This window comes from Equus asinus, chromosome 25 (genome assembly GCF_041296235.1).
Source record: "Equus asinus isolate D_3611 breed Donkey chromosome 25, EquAss-T2T_v2, whole genome shotgun sequence".
Classification (NCBI taxonomy): domain Eukaryota; kingdom Metazoa; phylum Chordata; class Mammalia; order Perissodactyla; family Equidae; genus Equus; species Equus asinus.
This window is the reverse complement of record NC_091814.1, coordinates 30,171,997-30,186,368: the sequence shown is the minus strand read 5'-3', so window position 1 is coordinate 30,186,368 and position 14,372 is coordinate 30,171,997.

The window sequence follows — 14,372 nt, the reverse complement described above, 5'->3', positions numbered from 1 at the left end:
AATAAGAGGATATTTTAATTTAGACAGCACGATTGACAACTAAAATACCCAGAATTTGTATGCTGATAATCATGCTAGCATTACACATAAATTACAAGTTCAAAAGAAGTGTTTATTGCTCTCTATTCTGGTTGCTTTGTTGGGCCCAAGAAAGTATGGCATAAATTGGAACGTTGATGAGAAAGATTAATGAGTAACTTGACCTTTCCTCATTGCTTCTTTTGCCAAGGGAAAAGTGTTTTCTGAGTTGAGGAAGTAAGTGAAAGAGCCTCCTTCCAGAAAACCTACAAGTCCCTCGTAACACACAAAATATTTACTTGAGTCTCTTTTCTGAACCGTGGTTGCGACAGGGAAGGGAAACAGGAGCTGGTGGTTTGGAGGAGGGTCAGCTTCAGAGAGCATGTCCTACTCTCCTAAGCACCGTCAGGACGGAAAGAAGGATTGTACAGTCCAAGATATCCCAGTACTTCCTCGGCCATGCTGAAGCCTCCCTTCTTCCTTAAGGCCAGGGACTCTGTCCTTCCACCAATGGACAGACCCTGATGAGGCCATCAGCTCACCTGGCACCCCCAGTAGTTACTGCTACGTGATCCTCATCATTGTACTCTGTACCTCACAGGACTTCCCAACATCATCTGTGACCTGCATCATATTTGAACCTTGCCACGTCCTTCAGCACACGACTCTCTCTCTGGGGTCTGCCTCTTTACTTGTATCACCCTCTCTGCCCCTGTACTTGGCCTGGGCACACAGGTCTTAAGCTTGGTACAGATTCTAAGTCATTCCTTGTCTACCAAGGTCAAAATTCCAATCTTAGAAGAGAAATTTGAGACAAATTCATTAAGAACTTTCTCCTTTTGTTAAAAGGTGGTCAACAGAATATATACAAGATTTGAGATGCATCTCAATGTTTCCAAAAAGTTGAGGATACATAAAATTTTGATAAATTCATTATCAAAGGGGCTGGCCCTGTGGCCAAGTGGTTAAGTTTATGTGCTCTGCTTCCATGGCCCAGGGTTTCACTGGTTTGGATCCTGGGCACCGACATGGCACCACTTGTCAGGCCATGCTGAGGCGGCGTCCCACATAGCGCAACCAGAGGCACTCACAACCAGGATACACAACTATGTGGGGTGTGCACTGGGGAGAAGAAGAAGAAGGAAAAAAAAGATTGGCAACAGATGTTAGTTAGCTTAGGTGCCAGTCTTAAGAAAAAAGAATTGATTATCAAATATTTACTGTATACTTCTTATTTGATGAAGTCTGTACTCAGAAATCTGGCAAAATTATGAAGGGGGAGCCAGCCCTGATGGCCTAGTGGTTAAAGTTACATGCTATCACCTCTTTAGTGGCCCAGCTTCAGTTCCAGGTCGCAGTACCACACCACTCATCTGTCAGTAGGTGTACCATGGCCGTGGCTCATGTAGAAGAACTAGAAGGACTTACAACTAGAAGTTGTAAGAAGAACTAGAATATACAACTATGTACTGGGGATTTGGAGAGGGAAAAAAGAGGGGGAAGCTTGGCAATAGATGTTAACTCAGGGTGAATCTTTCCCAGCAAAAAAAAAAAAAACCCACAAATGTTACCTTCTTTCTGATGCCTTTAAAAAAAAAATTTTTAAGGGGTCATTACTCATAAGTTAATTTAGCATGGGAAAGAAAACACAGAAGCACAATGTTTAGTACATTATAAGTGACTAATCAGTGTTTGAAGAATGAATGAATGAGCCAGTGAATGAATGCCATGACGTTAATAGGCAGAAAACAACACATGAAATGAATATTATGGGATGCGTTTAGATATAGTTTTTAATGATAGAGGAGATGGTTGTCATTTGTTGAAATATAAACAGGATTTAATATCATCCAGACCCTATAATCTGAAGGTACAACCCTGCAAGTGTAAAGTGATACACAAAGCTTAAGAATACTAAGCACTGGGTGGAGGCTATTACAGGTAATTATAATATTCTTTATATTTTTCTGTATTTTCTGTTTTCAATAATGAGCACATATTAGTCTTAAAGGAAAATAGTTTATTTAAAAACTAGTACAGATAGGAAGTGCTTTGAGTTCCAAAGAGACACCCATTTGAACGGGAGTTATTTGGGAGAGCTTCTTGGGTGAGTGAATTCTGAGCTGGGTTAATGCAACTAGGATTGGAAGAAATGTGGCAAAGTGTTTTAGGCAGGTAACCTGGCAGGAATGAGGTGAAATCCAGTGATATTTAAACACTCTTATGGAATATTTTTAGATGAACTTTTGTAAAGACAAGCATTGCTCTCACAGCCTGCTGTCGTTTTGTCTGTTTATATTTGGTGGCGGCACAGCTGGCTGTGAATCAGTTTTGCACAGCTCTTCCATCATGGTACCCCACTAGTAAAGAGAAACAAATGCCAACATCATACTCAACGGATAAAAACTGAAACCCGTCCCTCTGAGAACAGGAACAAGACAAGGGTGCCCACTTTCACCACTTTTATTCAGCATAGTACTGGAGGTGTTGGCCAGAGCAATTCGGCAGGAAAAAGAAAGAAAAGGAATCCAAATAGGCAACGAAGAAGTAAAACTCTTGCTGTTTGCAGATGACATGATCTTATATATAGAAAACCCCAAAGAAACCATAGGAAAACTATTAGAAACAATTAACAGCTACAGCAAAGTTGCAGGGTATAAAATCAACATACATAAATCAGTAGCATTTCTATACGCTAACAATGAACTAACAGAAAAAGAACTCAAGAACTCAATCCCATTCACAATTGCAACAAAAAGAATAAAATACCTTGGGATAAATTAACCAAGGAAGTGAGAGATCTGTACAACGAAAACTACAAGACTTTCTTGAAAGAAATTGATGACAACATAAAGAGATGGAAAGACATTCCATGCACATGGACTGGAAGAATAAACATAGTTAAAATATCCATACTACCTAAAGCAATCTACAGCTTCAATGCTATCCCAATCAGAATCCCAAAGACATTCTTTACAGAAATTGAACAACAAATCGTAAAATTCATATGGGGCAACAAAAGACCCCGAATTGCTAAAGCAATCCTGAGAAAGAAGAACAAAGCCAGAGGCATCACAATCCCTGACTTCAAAGCATACTACAAAGCTTCAGTAATCAAAACAGCATGGTACTGGTACAAAAAGGCACACAGATCAATGGAACAGAATTGAAAGTCCAGAACTAAAACCACACATTTATGGACAGCTGATCTTCTACAAAGGAGCTGAGGGCCTACAATGGAGAAAAAAAGTCTCTTCAACAAATGGTGCTGGGAAAACTGGACAGCCACATGTAAAAGAATGAAAATTGACCATTCTTTTTCACCATTCACAAAAATAAACTCAAAATGGATCAAAGTCCTGAAGATTAGGCCTGAAACAATAAGTCTTCTAGAAGAGAATATAGGCAATACACTCTTTGACATCAGTTTCAAAAGAATCTTTTTGGACACCATAACGCCTCAGATGAGGGAAACAATAGAAAAAATAAACAAATGGGACTTCATCAGACTAAAGAGCTTCTTCAAGGCAAGGAAAAACAGGATTGAAACAAAAAAACACCCACTAATTGGGAAAAAATATTTACAAGTTATTTACCCAACAAAGGGTTAATCTCCATAATATGTAAAGAACTCACACAGCTCAACAACAAAAAATCAAACAACCTGATCAAAAACTGGGCAGGGGACATGAACAGACATTTCTCCAAAGAAGATATACAGATGGCCAATAGACACATGAAAAGATGCTCATCATCACTAATCATCAGGGAAATGCAAATCAAAACTACACTAAGGTATCACCTTACACCTGTTAGAATGGCAAAAATATCCAAAACCAAGAGTGACAAATGTTGGAGAGGCTGTGGAGAAAAAGGAACCCTCATACACTGTTGGTGAGAATGCAAACTGCTGCAGCCACTATGGAAAACAGTATGGAGATTTCTCAAAAAGTTAAAAATAGAAATACCTTATGACCCAGCCATTGCACTACTGGGTATCTATCCTAAGAACCTGAAATCAGCAATTCCCAAAGTCCCATGCTCCCCTATGTTCATCGCAGCATTATTCACAATAGCCAAGACATGGAACCAACCTAAGTGCCCAGCAACTGATGATTGGATAAAGAAGATATGGTATATATATATATATACAGTGGAATAGTACTCAGCCATAAAAAAGGACAAAGTCGTCCCATTCACCACAACATGGATGGACCTTGAGGGTATTATGTTGAGTGAAATAAGGCAGACAGAGAAAGACGAACTCCGTATGACTCCGCTCATAGGTGGTACTTAACACATAGACAAAGAGAACTGATTGGTGGTTACCAGGGGAAAGGGGGGGTGGAGGGAGGGCACAAAGGGTGAAGTGGTGTACCTACAACATGACTAACAATAATGTACAACTGAAATTTCACAAGGTTGTTAACTATCATAATTTAAAAAGAAGAAACAAATGTATCACCCCAAGAGCATTGGAGGCAGAATTTAAAGCATCCCTGGAAGCACAGTCTTCTCTGATTTTCTCTTGACATCTCCTACATTTTTTGCCTTCTGTTCCCTTATATGTATTTGCGTTAATATAAAAATAATGCAGTTTTCCCTTCAACCTATTGGAATAACGTTAGGCAAAATATTCTTCTAGGAAGCCATGCCAATTGCCATCATGACTTCTATATCCCCTTAGTAAACTAGCCACACATCCCCAGGCATATGCAAATGCCCAATTGAGAAGGATGAGGCTAGATGATCATTAAACCTTCAAAAAGTAAATTACCAATTCTGAGTTATTAAAAAGCAATACACACTTCATTTGCTTCCATAAATGTCATGTAAAACAAGCTGTTTGACAGAAGCAAAGTGCGCAAAAGCCAGATAATCAACATAGGGCTTTGCAAATTCATTTCTTTTTAGGAGAAAGTAGGACATTATAGGTATTTTTGTTTGCTTGGAAAAATCTGAATTGCCTATATGTTGGTTAACTATACAATGCCTCTCCTGTCCCCTTACCTTTTCCTGTGGCCACTTTCACTGACTCTGTTGAATTTAGGATTTCTGATGTGTGTAGATATAAAATTGCTGGGGTCATATTAATGTTATCGATATGGGAAAGAGGACAGAAAAAAAGGAAATTTACTAAAAAATGTGGGGTTTTTAATTCTGCTTTCTGCAGGAGCAGCCTAATGTCTTTCCAGGGCTTTTGAGCTCTTGTTTCTGACAGTGCCCTGAGGATCTCCTGAACAGGAAGCTTTAGGACTCCCTCATGTAGCCAGAGTAAGGAAGGACAGGTGAATTGCTCTGTAGGATAAAGGAAAATGGAGCTTTGAATTTACATGAAAACCAAGAGTGGAAATGAGGTACCCTGAGAACGCATTAAAGATCTGAACAAAAGGGACAAGTGTCTAACGTGAGAGAGGCCTGGGAAAAGGGTGGCCCGCCAGGCTTAAAGAGGGACCACCCGTGAGAAGATCCTCATGTTATGACAGGGTTCAGGGGTCAGTAGACTTTTTCTCTGAAGGGCCAGATAGTAAGTACTTTGGTTTTGTGCGCCATGCAGTCTCTGAGTCTCGGTGGCGTAGGGGAGGAAGACATTTCCTCTTCCCAAATGTGCGTTCATCTGGCCTGAGAACGAATTAAATTCACATGAGACAGAATAGCAAGAGAAAATTAAACAAAGCTTTATGAGGAACCATGGCCTGGGGCACAGAGTAGTTATATACCCCCAAACAGGGTGTTTCACATATGATTAAAATGTCCCTCCCACAATAGTCACAAGATTGCCCTGTGGGCACAGCGCTTGATGGACACAGCAGGGAGTGGTCTGCTATCTCAGTGGGCATAGCAGTAGGCAAGTCTATTGTCTGGAGCTGGGTGGTCACAGGTGAGCACAGCAATCAGTTCCTAGCCTAAGGAAAGATGCTTAATCCTTAAGGAAATGCCAACATTGGGAGGGGGAGGGAAGTCAGTTAAAGGAGGTTACCAGACTAGCACAATAAACAAATGCAGATTTAAGTCCTTGCCTTTGGTATTGATTAAGAGTTTTTGGAGAGAAGGTCATCTCCTTTCTTCTTCCTGGTACAGAGAGGGAGGCACCTTTTACAGATATTTACCTTACAAATGTAAATGTGTCCTAACAAAGGGCAAGTTCCAGAGCCTCCTTCCCTGTCCCAGTTTATCAAAAGCAATCAGCCTCAAATAATCCTGATGCCAAAGAGACGTATCTTGGAGTGGCCATTTCCAGACCCCTACAGTTGCATCTACTCAACTCTGCTGTTGTGTGAAAGCAGCCATAGACAATAGGTAAATGAATGAGTGTGGCTCTGTCCAGTAAATCTTTATTTTCAAGAACAGTTCTTTTTAATGCAGTGATTTCTAATATTCAGTTCTATGTTGTGTGCCACTTAGGGTTGAAGTACTATTTCCCTTTTCACCTGAAACCTTTAGCAAACGGCTAAACATTTACTGCACAACAGCTGTGGTTAGGCTGCTGTGAATAGGTGGAATGAAGGGGTAAGGAATTGGAACAAGTCCAAGTGGAGGAGGACAGAGAGGAGAAGCAGTCATAGGAGGCCAAGTGAGGTCGAGAATTCAGAGAAAGTCGGAAAGCAGGGGACGAGGTAAAGCAAAGGTCTCCACAGGATCCCTAGAGATGCCGCACATCTAAGAGAAGCCAGAGGACTTGGAGGCTCACCCCAGTGGCAAATGATTGGGTTCCACCAGAAAAAGAAAAGCTTGCTACTTCTCAAGGGTTCACAGCATAAGTGCACAAAAACCTAGGAATGCTTTGAAAAGACCATGCCTGTGCACAGCACTGACAGAGTCATCACCCCAAATCACTGGAAACAACATAATCCAAGAAAAAATGACAACAGTAAAGGCGTTTCCAGCTCCTGAAGTACTTCCTAACTTCTTAGGTATCAGTGATCCAGCTAGTGCAATATCATAGTCAAATCCTGTTTCCATTTTCTCTATTCCAGTTGTTGAGAACACTGTGAATCCGGTATGTGTACTAGGTACTTGCTATTGTCCTGATTTGTTTGCAGTCTTTGAGAACGAACACAGCTGCCTTGTTGGGGATGTAAATGAATGATCACGTCTGTAGATTTTGCATCTGTATTGCAGGGGTCTGGAATTGGCCACCCCAACATACGTCTCTTTGGCATGATTATTTGTGGCTCCTTACTTTGCAGGCAGGAAAGCAACTGAAAAGTAGAACTTGCTTACTTTTTGTAAGAGACATTTACATTGTAAAGGAACTCCATCTGTAAAGATATCTCCCTCTCTGTACCAGGAAGAAGAAAGGAGATGACCTTGTCTCTAGAAACTCTTAATCAATGGGGAAGGCAAGGACTTAAGTCTGCATTTGTTTATTGTGCTTGTCTGGTAACCTCCTGTAACTGACTTCCCTCCCCCTCCCAACATTGGCATTCCCTTAAGGATTAAGCATCTTTCCTTAGGCTAGGAACTGATTGCTGCGCTCACCTGTGACCACCCAGCTCCAGACAATAGACTTGCCTACTGCTATGCCCACTGAGATAGCAGACCACTCCCTGCTGTGTCCATCAAGCGCTGTGCCCACAGGGCAATCTTGTGACTATTGTGGGAGGGACATTTCAATCATATGTGAAACACCCTGTTTGGGAGTATATAACCACTCTGTGTACCCCACTTCCTAGGTGCCCTTTCTTCCTTCGGGAAGAGAGGCCCCAGGCCATGGTTCCTCATAAAGCTTTAATTTTCTCTTGCTATTCTGTCTCATGTGAATTTAGTTCGTTCTTTGGCCAGACGAACCCACATTGGATAGAGGAATAGTCTTCCTCTCCTACAGTATTATCACTAATTGGTAGAGGAGAACAAATAGGAAAATAATTATGTAAGTTTCAATTTTGAAAGAAATTATTAGCTTTCATTTGCCTCACGTTTCTGAAATCTTTGCAAGATATCTAAAAGCAAAGACATAAGCAAATCGAACCTTTGAAGACTAAGTAAACACTTGGATTAGAAAATAATACTAAATACTAAGTAATACTATCTTACACATTGTGCCAGAAAGTCTAAATTGCTTATAGACAAGAGTCCATGCCTTAAAACAACACATTTCATTATTTCCAAAGTAATTTTGATTAGTAAATATTGTTTACCACAAGATTGTGACATTTCAGCCTCACAATATAAATAGCTTTCACTGCAGTCTTACACAAGACTTCCTTTTCCCCTTAGTGAAGATATAAGTTCTTTTTTCTGTGCAATTAAAACCTACAGTCAGAGAAGCACTAGTTGTCATGAAGGCTTATGAGAACGGACATTAAAAGGAAGTATTTAGTTACTTTTAAATGTCAGTAATAACAATCATGTGTAAATCACAATAGTTCGTATTTTTTGACATTCATCTTAAGCAAGGCACTGTGTACTGAAGTAGGAACTATTATCCCTATTTTACAGGCAAGGAAAAGGACGTTTAGAGAGGATCAGAATCTTGCCCAGGGTCTCAGAACTAGTGAGTGTGAGCGCAGGTCTTACTGATTGCAAAGCCCATGGTCTTACCTGGTCTGCTCCTCTGCTTCTGTGGGTGTTATTTGATACGCACTTCCTTTTACGTAAGTGAGATGATAAATAATAGAATACAACACCTTTAGATTTCAAGTTTGCATTGGTTTTAGGGATTTAAGAACGGAAACACAAAGAATTAACTCACTCCACCACTTAGCAGTACTTCCTCATTGCTCACTTACTCTTTACCCTCACAGATATTAGAATGACAGCACCCCTGGAGACGAAGAGGACGACTGTGAGTCAGGAACCAGTGTTCACAGGATGAGGAAGTGCAAACCTGAGAACCATGCATGCGGCAGAGTAGAGGGTTGTACAGCCAGGAGGCATGGGCTTCCAAGGAGCAGTGGCTAGAGGAGGAATGGCCTGAAAGAGGTCTTGGGTGATGAGTGTGTAGGGGAGGAAGACATTTCCTCTCCCCAAATGGGGGTTCATCTGGCTGGAGAACGAATTAAATTCACATGAGACAGAATAGCAAGAGAAAATTAAACAAAGCTTTATGAGGAACTATGGCCCGGGGCCTTTCTTCCCGAAGGAAGAAAGGGCACCCAAGAAGTGGGGGGCACATAGTGGTTATATACCCCCAAACAGGGTGTTTCACATGTGATTGAAATGTCCCTCCCACATTAGTCACAAGATTGCCCTGTCGGCACTTGATGGACACAGCAGGTAGTGGGTCTGCTATCTCGGTGGGTGTAGCAGGAGGCAAGTCTATTGTCTGGAGCTGGGTGGTCACAGGTGAGCGCAGCAATCAGTTCCTAGCCCAAAGACGGTTGCTTAATCCTTAAAGAAACGCCAACTTTGGGAGGGGAAGGGAAGTTAGTTACAGGAGGTTACCAGACTAGCACAATAAAATGCAGATTTAAGTCCTTGCCTTTGATATTGATTAAGAGTTTCTAGAGAGAAGGTCATCTCCTTTCTTCTTCCTAGTACAGAGAGGGAGGCAAATTTTACAGATAGAGATTTACCTTAAAAATGTAAATGTGTCCTAACAAAGGGCAAGTTCCATTCCTCAGAGCCTCCTTCCCTGTCCCAGTTTATCAAAAGCAATCAGCCTCAAATAATCCTGATGCCAAAGAGACATATCTTGGGGTGGCCAATTCCAGGTCCCCACAAGTGGTACAGGGGTGTGAGAGAATACCACCCTGGAGAGTGTGTGCTGAAGGCTCGGCTCTCCAGTTGGTTGACGGGGGTTAATGTGGACTCAGGGTAATGCAAGGAGGCTTTAGAGAGAGTGGACGTGTTAGTTTCATACCTCCAAGCATCATACCAGTGACGTCTTTAAAGTTTTATCTATGAACAAGAAGGCTGTTTCGTATAGAAATGGGAATGGATGAGAGGGAGAAACAAGAGGCAAGGATAAATGGGCTCTGAATGGAGGAGTCCAACGGTATTATTCCTCAGTGATCAGTGCAGACTTATCTTGTTTAACATTTGTCATGAATTATTGATGTAGTAAATACATAGTGAGATATCAAATGTGCAGGTTACAGCATTTTTTTCACTACTGAATTGTCAAGCCAGAGAGGTTAAATTGCGGAAAGAACTTGCAAGTCTGTGTAAATGGACAGGAAAGTTTTCATTAAGCCCTAAAATGCAGAGGCCCTTACAGAAATATTGTAATTTTCTTATAGCCTAATTACTCAGAACAAAGTAAAAAAAGGAGAGATTGCATACTGTTCTATAGTAGGATTCTGCCTCAATATACTAGAGTAGAGGGAAGGGCCAGCCCCAGTGTCCTAGTTGTTAAGTTCGGTGTACCTAGCTTCAGCAGCCTGGGTTTGTTCCCAGGCGTGGACCCACACCAGTCTTCTCTCAGTGGCTGTGTTGTGATGGTGGCTCGCATACAGAATAGAGGAGGATTGGCGAGAGATGTTAGCTCAGGGCGAATCTTTGTCAACAACATCAATAAGAAATTGGAGGAAAAAAGGAATACTGAAATAAAAAATGAAATATTCCAGCTCTGTACTATATACCGTTCAGGATACTACATTTCAGTGATGTAGAATCACATTCGGAAATGGACAACTAAAATTACCAACGGAGTAGCCAAATGGGTTTAAGATTTTGAGTCAAATAATTGCGACTAAAGCCCTAACTTTTAACAGCTTCTTTACTAATAAATTTGAAGCAACTCATTGAATTTCTCTGCACCTCAGAGTCCTCTCTGCTTTGGGCTAACCACATTATCGGGCCTACCTATCTCACAGAGTTGCTTTGAGGACCAAAGAAGTCAATAAATAGGAAAGCATCTTGTAAACAATTTAGCTCTTCCTGTTATTAAGCTTGACTGCTGTATAAGTGGAGATCAAAAATCATTAAATTTCAGTGCCTACAGGTGGTCCCTGCTCACAAGGAGCTCATTGACTGGGGAGGGGGATGGTGAGGGGAGTAGTGGAAACCAGGAGGACGAGAGGTCATTTGATGGAGTGTGGGAAAGTTCACTGTGGGGGAGAGTGAGGAAATGTAAAGAGTAATTAGATATCCGGAATCTGGGAAAGGGGAGGATTGAGGAGGCATATGAAATCGGTAATGTGATATAAGTCTAAAACAGATTGGCTCACCAAGTTCAGTGTTAGTATAATAGAACAATGAGCATTCTTGAAACCTGGGGTAAGTTTAGGACAAGTTAAAGATGTACTATTTAACTTGGTAAAAAGTGTGACAGAATTCCCTGACAAGAAGAGTGGCAGTTATAGCCATGAAAATCCTTCAGTCTTGGGACATAACTCAACCCCTGGAAGATATCCCTAGTTGAGCACAACGCTGCTTTCTGCTGGATACTCAACACCACCTCAGCTGGGTGACTAGTATTTGTAGCTAGTGTTTCCCCTGCTAACATCACTTTCTGGCTACTTCCTTCCTGCTCCCCTCCCTAAACAGGGCACAAAACATTAATCTCCTTTTTTTTAAAAAAATAAGCAGTTTGAAAATTTCAGCAAAATGAGACAAAAATAGGAAGAATACACATACATATAGAAATGATCTCACTTTAAAACCCTCCTCCCTGAGGCCCATACTAACCACTGCATTACAGATTCCCTCTCACTCACATCTGCATTCCCAAACTGTCTTCCTTTGCTCTATTTTCTCAAACCTTTTATCCCCTTTAATGTAATGAATGAGTAAATGAATGAATAAAGTGTCTTGATTCTAGTCTCTCTCCCTCCACTAGAATGCAGACCCCAGAAAGGCAGGGGTCTTTGTCTGTCTTCACTGCTGGATACATAACAACCCTGAGAACTGTCCCTGGCACGGAGAGATGCTCAGGAAGTATTTGCTACATGAAGTGAGTGCTGAACACCACTCAAAAGTGTTAGCACAGATGAAACATCGGTAGTTTCTGAATTGTCTCCTGCATCAGAGGTGGACTTCAGCCTGCACCCTTCCAGGCCTGGTTTGATCCTGCGTCTCCCACAGAGCAGGCCATCTCCTTCTGCACTCTTCCATCTCTGTCAGTCTTTTTGGCTCTGAGGTAAACTGGTCTTCTGGCTAGATGACCACTAAGGTCCTCTCCCCTCTTATACTGCATGTCCCTCACATGGCTTCCTTTCTTTACTATGAGGACCTTTATGCCCTTCTCTTCCTGTGAGGACGGCTTGAGCTCCCGAGGAGACGACTCAGTCCTCCCTAGGGAGCTGCACCTGCTCAGCTGATCAGCTTCACCCACACAAGCAGGTATGACTATGTGATTAATCAGCCAACTGCTTCCAGAGAAGGTGTAACCGAAAGTTCGGTCTCTGAACCCGATGCCAATCCAAACAACGAGAACAGAGTCTTGAGTGGAAGAGGAAAGGTTTTTACTATGCCAGGCACAGGGAGCAAAGCAAGGGCTCATGCCTCAAAAATTGCTAGCTCCCGGATGAGGAAGGGGTAGGGATTTTTATTTGGGGTTTTGGGGAGGGGAGGGGGAACACGTAGCTTGCACAGCTCGGTGCTTTCCCAGCAGCCTGCCTTTGGCCTTGAGAGGCTGCTTGCAACCACGGAGGGGGGGTGGGGGGGGGTGGGAGGGTGGGGGGGGTGGGTGAGATAGGAGGATGGCAGGTGGGCGTCCTTCGTCTCGTCTTCTTGTTTGAGGCGGGTTCGAGCGCAGGGAGTCGAGGAGTTGAGGTCTGGGAAGCCTCCGCTCCTTGATACTCTTGAGACAGCGCTTTCCTGGCAAACTCAAGGACACATGATTAGCTAAACCTTAGTGTGCCTCCAACTCCAGGCACCTGGGCTTTTAACAATTTGTAACTCCCATTTAGTTGTAAAGCTCAAAGAGTCCAAGTTTAAAGAAACAGGTATGTACATGTGAGTGGAGCTAGAGAAGCAGGAAAGGGGGTGGTGGGTTTTAGTTTTAACCCCATATATGCTGGGTTCAATGTGGGGAACTGATATCAGGGCTGATGTTAAGAGCCTGTAACAAAGGGGCTTGTGCATTCTGATTATTTAAGCTTAGTGCCTCCTCCCCCTAATTTCCATCATGCATTATTTCTAACAAAAATACATGGCATTTTGTTATAGTAATCCACTTGTTATTCCAAAAAGTAAAAGAGGCCAAAAATAAAAGTTTAGAAAATGTTTTGAAATTTTCATGGATTACACACATATAATAGGTTTAATTGCGGCTTACTTAGATGATTGGGAGGTTTGTTCCCTGACCTTTAAGGTTAAAGAGGACCGTGATTTTTTCCTGCCTTGTCCTGGTTGCCACTGCTCAGCGAGAGAATGGTTGTGCCATAGACTTTACACTTTTAAAGGCCGTGGAAAAAAGAGGAGGCAAGTTTTAAGACATAGAATGCATGGAGAAATGGTATGTGATCTGAGGTTGTTTAGATAAGGCAAGATAATCATGTCTGAGGAACTAATTTTTATGAAATGGCATTGAATCTTAGTTATGCCTGAGGGTGACTAATAAGAGGAATGATCTTAAATTACATGGGTGAAACGAATCAATAGTTAGTCTTGGGAATTTGATCCTCCAGTAGATTAACCAGGAATAGGCCCTCCGGGATGAGGAAGGAAGTAGTTGGAAAGCAGGAGGTGGAGGATCATCTTGACTATCTAAGAGGAGGAGAGAGTCATTTGCCCTGGGCGGTTTTAACAGGAGACCAGTACAGAAATAGAAAATTAGAAGCCCCAACTACTTTAATTTAACCTTAATTTTTTAAAAGCCTAAATTAAAAAAATTAACCCATAAATTATAGTGGTACTAAATGAGAAACTTTAAGGGAAAAGGCTATTGACTCAGGGACGTGTACTAATGTAAAATATCAGGCTACTTTCATTTTCTTTTTGTAAGGAAGAAAAGCAAAGTGTATTTACACGTCAAGCCACAGAATATAGAGACGTTAGTTAGGAAGGATAAAGATTTAACTTAAATTTACATCTCTCGTAATTATCTTATCATAGATTTGAGTTCCTGAGTAGATTGTAGGAAGATCTGCTGTGATATTCTGCTTTTCAAAAGTTTATGTTGGCATCCTCTGTGACACTTCCAAACTTCAATTTCTGTAAAGCTTATTGTAGGAGACTGTATTTGTTTAGAATGTTTCCTATAAGAAATCATTCGTGTAAAGATTTAGGCTTTTCTCAAGGGTATAAAATTTGCTCCTCAAACTTCTAACATTGATCTTATTCACTTTGATTTCACTGATTTTGTTCTAATTAAATCAGCCAGTACAGAATTGTATATGTTCTCTTCCCAGTTGATGTTTCTTTATTTAGATCCTAATCCTTGCAAGGTCTTTGCAAATTTGAAAAGTAAATGTTTTTTTATAACATATTTATTTTGTTAGTACCCAAAGCAAAGCTTCAGTTCT